The sequence below is a fragment of the Phodopus roborovskii genome, unplaced genomic scaffold (genome assembly GCF_943737965.1).
Source record: "Phodopus roborovskii unplaced genomic scaffold, PHOROB, whole genome shotgun sequence".
Lineage (NCBI taxonomy): Eukaryota > Metazoa > Chordata > Mammalia > Rodentia > Cricetidae > Phodopus > Phodopus roborovskii.
The window spans coordinates 10,138,632-10,144,631 of record NW_026126540.1 but is presented as its reverse complement, the minus strand read 5'-3'; the positions used below and the strand labels follow the sequence as shown (position 1 = coordinate 10,144,631).

General features: G+C 37.6%; 1 non-coding gene across 1 annotated transcript; it reads right to left on the bottom strand.

Annotated features, from left to right (window-relative positions):
• Window positions 1-1,218: 1,218 nt before the first annotated feature.
• On the bottom strand, window positions 1,219-1,322 carry LOC127233158 (U6 spliceosomal RNA). The gene has a single exon (XR_007835459.1). It is a non-coding gene; the product is annotated as a U6 spliceosomal RNA (small nuclear RNA).
• Between the last annotated feature and the right edge of the window lie 4,678 nt (window positions 1,323-6,000).

Sequence of the window (6,000 nt, the reverse complement as noted above, 5' to 3'; positions counted from 1 at the left end):
TAGGGAGATTTTTCTCGGTCTAGTCTCAGTCCCACTGGACTGATTTTCCATTGGGTCCTATAGATGCTTAAGAAGTAAGTTTGTTTAGCCAATGGCTTAGGCTTCTTACTGTCTAGCTCGTTTTTAATTGTTAACCTATTTCTATTATTCTGTTCATCTCCGTGTGGTCTTTTGTTACCTGAGAATGCCCGGGTGTCCTACCTCTCCAGTGGTTACATGGTGTCTCTTTTACTTTGCCTACTACCTTTATCTTTGTTTGGATTTCCCACCTGGCTAAATTCTGCCTGTCCATTGGCTGAAACAGTGTTATTCATCAACCAATAAGAGCAACACATAGTTGCAGCATATAGAAGGCTATCCCACATTGCTTGTGCTTCTTGCTTCTGTCTCTGAGCTTTTATGACCTGTTCAGTTGATTCAGAGGGCTATGCTCTCCTGTTATCCTCCACCCTCTCAGATTCATACACTGCCTCTTTGATGATCTGAGCTCTGCAGGAGAGATTTGATGGGACCTCCAATTTAGAGTGCCTAATGTCTCTGTCTTTCTACATCTGTTCCTTTCTACTTCCAGAGAAAGCCTGTAATGATAACTGGAAAAGATCCTATATATGAGTATAACAGAATCTCATTAGGAATCATTTTGTGGGTCTTTTGTTTTATATTGCTTTTTGTTTTTCTGTTTGTTTTCGAAACAGGATTTCTCTGTATTGCTTTGGAGCCTGTCGTGGAACTAGCTCTGTAGACCAGGCTGGCTTCAAACTCACAGAGATCCTCCTGCCTCTGTCTCTCGAGTGTTGGGATTAAAGGTGTGTGCTACCAATACCCAGCTGTTTTGTATTTCTTTTTAAGTCCAGTTGTGTTTGCTTTTACCATAGGTCTCTGGGCTATGTAATCTCTGGTTCTTCATTACCCACAGTGTCAGGTACAGATTCCTTCTTGAGGAATATGCCTTAGGTCAAGTCAGACTTTAGTTAGCTACTCCCACACATTCTTTGCCACCATTTCCCTAGTATATTATAATGGCAGATGGAGATAGGGAGGGAAGGAGGAAGAGAGGGAGGGGGAACTGGGATCGACATGTAAAATCAATAAATAAATAAAGAAAAAGAATGTAGTTCAAAATTTGACAGGCTGGTACAGATTGTAGATCCAGGTTTTGGAGGTGTTGGTGTGTTGGTGTCTATATTTCTCTTGGTAACCTGCAGAATACCTTTCCACAACAAAGAGACTGGAATGTAAAGTTAAGAGGTTCCTTGCGCAGGGGCCATGCTAATCTCTGTATCATTCCAAATTTTAGTATATGTGCTGCAGTTTTGTAGATCAGATAAACAATTTAAATAGACCTATAATCCCCAGTGTAATACAAACAGCCATTAAAAGTCTCCCAAACAAGAGAAACCCAGATACAGATGGCTTTAGCACAGAATTCTGCCAGACTGTGAAAGAAGAGTTAACAACACCTTTCAAAGTATTCCACAAAATAAAAAAATTTAAAAAGAGGAATTTTGTTTATATTTTTAGGCCATACTAACCCTGATACTCAAACCCAATAAAGAAATACTAATTTCCCTTATGAATATTGATGCAAAAATAATAAAGTACTTGGAAGCCAAACCAAACAACACATCAAATAGTTCATCCCATCAAGAAGGCTTCATACTAGAGATAGAGGGATGATTCAGTATATGAAAATCAGTAAATATAGTCCACCATATAAACAAACTTCGGGGGAAAGAAAGGACACTATCATCTCATTAGATGCAGAAAAGACCTTTGATGAAATCCAACACTCCTTCATGATAAAAGTTCTGGAGAGACTAGGGATACAAGGGACAAACCTAAACAAAGGCAATTTATAGCAAGCCTGTAGCCAATATATAATTTAATGGAGAGAAATTGAAAGCAATTCCTCTTAGATCAGGACTGAGACAAGGTTGTTTACTCACCATGTCTATTCAATATAGTACTTGAAGTTTAAAGTACAGCAATTAGACAACTAAAGAAAACCAAGGAATACAAATTAGGAAGAAGTCAAAGTATTGTTATCTGCAAATATGTTAGTATGTATAAGTGACGCTAAAAATTTCACCAAGGAACTCCTATAACTGATAAACACTTTCAGCAAAGTGCTGAATACAAGATTCACTCAAACTCAGTAGCCCTCCTGTATACAGTGGACTGAGAAAGACATCATGAAAACATTTTCCATGGTAGATTCAAATAAAGTATCTTGAAGTAACTCTAACCAAGCAAAAGAAAGACTTGTATGACAAAAACTCAAAGTCTTTGAAGAAGGAAATTGAAGATATCTGAAGAAGGAAAGATCTCTCATGCTCATGGATTGGTAGAATTAACATAGTGAAAAATAGTTATCCAACCAAAAACAATCTACAGATTTAATGTGATATCTATCAAAATGACAACACAATTCTTTACAGACCTTCAAAAGACAATATTCAACTTCATATGGAAACAAACAAACAAACAAAAAATACCCAGAGTAGCTAAAATAATATTGAAAAATAAAAACTATGGAGGTCCCACCATTGCTGATTTCAAGTTTTAATACAGTATTATAGTAATAAAAACTGCATGATATTGGTATAAAAAAGAGCCATGCTTGCTAGTAGGATCAGATTGAAGACCCAGACAAGTCTGCACACGTATGGATACCTGGTTTCTGATAAAGAAGCCAGGGATGTACACACTGGGGGGAGGGGTGGAGAGGGAGATAAATGACAGCATCTTAAGCAAATGGTGCTGGTCAGACTGGTTGTCTGCATGTGGAAGAATGCAAACTCATCCATACTTAACACTCTGGACAAAACCTAAATCCAGATGGATCAATTACCTTAACATAAAATCAGATACACTAAACCAGATAGAATAGAAAGTGGGGAATAGCCTTGAATGCTTTGGTACAGGAGATGACTTTCTGAACAAAACACTGATTGCACAGACACTAAGATCAACAGTTAGTAAATAGGACCCCCTGAAACTGTAAAGCTGTAAAGCAAGGGGCAGCATCAATCACACAATCAGCCTACAGAATGATAAAAGATGTTTTACCAACTCCACATTGGACAGAGTACTAATTTCCAAAATATACAAGCAATCCATTATGGTACATTTTAGATCCAAACTGCAGCAAAGAGAAAGTAAAATAAAGATCTTTACCATCCCTTCTCAAGTGTCTTAATGTCATTATTAGGACCCCATCATTTTGTTAGCATCTGCACTTACCTCCTAAAAGCGTCTCTAAATTAGATTACATTAGAGGGTAGGATTTCAAAACCAATCTTAATGTAGACTCAATTTGGTTCATAGCACTGAAGACGATATCTGCCTGGATTGTGAAATTCAGAATTCTTGCTGGGTAAGTGTGGTACTAGTCAATACAAATACCCTTGAAAACACCAAGTTAAATGGTGTAGACCATATTAGGAAATTACCATGAGATTCCCCACCCCTCAAAAAGATGTAGGGAGAGAGAACACAGGGATGGGGGACAAGTCTAATTGAGCACTGGGTATAGATTGATGAGTAGAATATAGCCTCCAAAAATAACAAACAACAGCTAAATAATGAGAAATAACAAATGAAGGTCACATACTGGTAATTAGCCCCTCACCACCAACACTCCCATGTACAAAAGTCACCCCTCTAGATAAAAAAATTTTCCAATTGATGTGTGTTTCCAGAGGCTCTCTGTAGACAGGAGCACTGTTCTGTTTCTTACTCAATAAATGTTCTTATAAAAATCACAACTTCCCAGACTTCAGATTTCTCTACAAAATTTAGGAACAAATCTTGACTCTCAACGGTTAACCATTCTTAGTCCTTCTATTCCTTCCCACCCCCTTTTCTTAACTTCTATTTTTGATTGTACTGAATAGTATGTTTCCTTATAAAACTTTCAAATGTGTACATCATTGGATGCTGCTCATACTTGCCCATTACGCTCACTTGCTCCATGTGCTGGCTCCAGCTGACCTTCCTGTCCCCACACAGATACTTCTATTTTAGAGAAATACCCTCAATAGTAATGTTCTTGCTGTATAAGGAAGAAGAACCATGTCAGTATTCCCAGAACTCACATAAGGAGCCAGTCATAGCCAAAGAGTTACAGGATTCAGAGACAGAAGAACACTTGGTATATGCTGGCCAGTCAGTATTTCTGAATCATTGAGTTTCAAATTCCCTAAGTGATACTGTCTCAAAAAATAAGGCAGAGAAAGATTGACGGCACCAGACATTGACCTCTGGCCCTCTGCATACATGTGCATACATGTACATATGTATGTATATATACCCTAAAACACATTTGTGTGTACCAAGCTGCTGTGAAATATTCCTGTACACTGTGTAAATTATGTTCTGATTGGTTTAGTAAAGAAGCTGACTGGCCAATAGCCAGGTGGAATAATGTTAGGTGGAAAAAATAAACTAAGGAAGGGAAGAAGAAGGGTGGAGTCAGGGAGACTACAGCCAGCTGCCCGGGAAGCAAAGTGCTAGAGGATAGGTAAAGCCATGAGCCATGTGGCAATACACAGATGAATAGAAACGGGCTAATTTAAATGTAAGAGCTAGTTAGTAATGAGCCTGAGCTATTGGGTAAGCATTAATTATATTGTAATTAATATAAACCTCTGAATTATTATTTGGGAACTGGCAGTGGGAGAGAAATGTCCATTTACATCAAGCTTTTTCTTTGGGGCCAATAATCAGCTCCCATATCATGACACAGAGACTTAATATTAGTTTTGAATGCTTGGCCTAGCTTAGGCAAGTTTCTGGATAGCTCCATTAACTTAAATCAACCTGTTTCCTATTTCTCTTTATCTACCTTTTCCTTTTTGCCTTTGGGCATTTTTTGTTTGTTTTTCCTTTTCTTTCTTTCTGTCTCTATGGATGCTGGTGTCTGCCTGGCTTCTTGCCCTGGGTTTATCCCTCTTTCTTCCTTTTCTCCTTCGTCCTGTCTTCTCTGAAGCCTAGATTTCTCCTCGTATTTATTATATCTCCCTGCCAGCCCCACCTATCCTTCTCCTGCCTAACTATTGGCCATTCAACTTTGTATTAGACAAATTTGATGCCTTAGGCAAGCATGGTGAAACAGATGCAACACATATTTATATGGCTAAGCACACATCCTTACAACATTAAACAAATTCAGCATAAACAAAAGTAGCACACCTTTACAGAGTTAAAGTAATAGTTTGCAGCCTAAACAAATATAACATACCTTTGTCTAGTTTAAATAATATTCCACAACATATGCATACACATACAAAGGAACAATAACAACAACAAAAAAGAAGGTAAAAAAAAAAAAAAAAAAAGAAAGAAAAGAAAGAGGGACTGGTGAGGTGACTCAGACAGTAGAGGTATCTGCCTCCAAAGCCTAACAACTTGAGTTCAATTCCCCATCCCCACATGGCATGCAAGTACTAATTCCTGAGTTGTCCTCAAACCTCCACACATGAACAATCGCATTTGTGTACCTCTAGATAGATAGATTGATGATAGATAGATAGATAAGATTAGATAAGATAGATGGATATTAGATATAGATAGAACAAAATATTCAGGTACCAGTAATAGACCAGATATTATTATAAATGCAATTTTAAAATATATTTGCAAATTTTCTATATTCAATATAGCTGAATCCTGCTCTGTCATTTATTTTCATTGGTATTTATATTTGATCTCTATTATATTTATTAATTACTCTTTTATATATACCTGTGTCTGAAAGTTGTGACACTTTGTTTATGCTATAACAAATAAAGCTTGCCTGAAGATCAGAGTACAAAGCTAGTCACACTAGCTAGCTATAGAGGTCAGGCAGTGATGGCACATACTTTAAATCCTAGCAGCCATAGAATCCAGGCAGTTTGATTCCAGCACTTAGGAGACAGGGGCAAATGGATCTCTGTGAGTTCAAGGACATCTAGGGTTGCATGACAGTGAATCAGTCTAAAAGAGAAATGGAGCTCA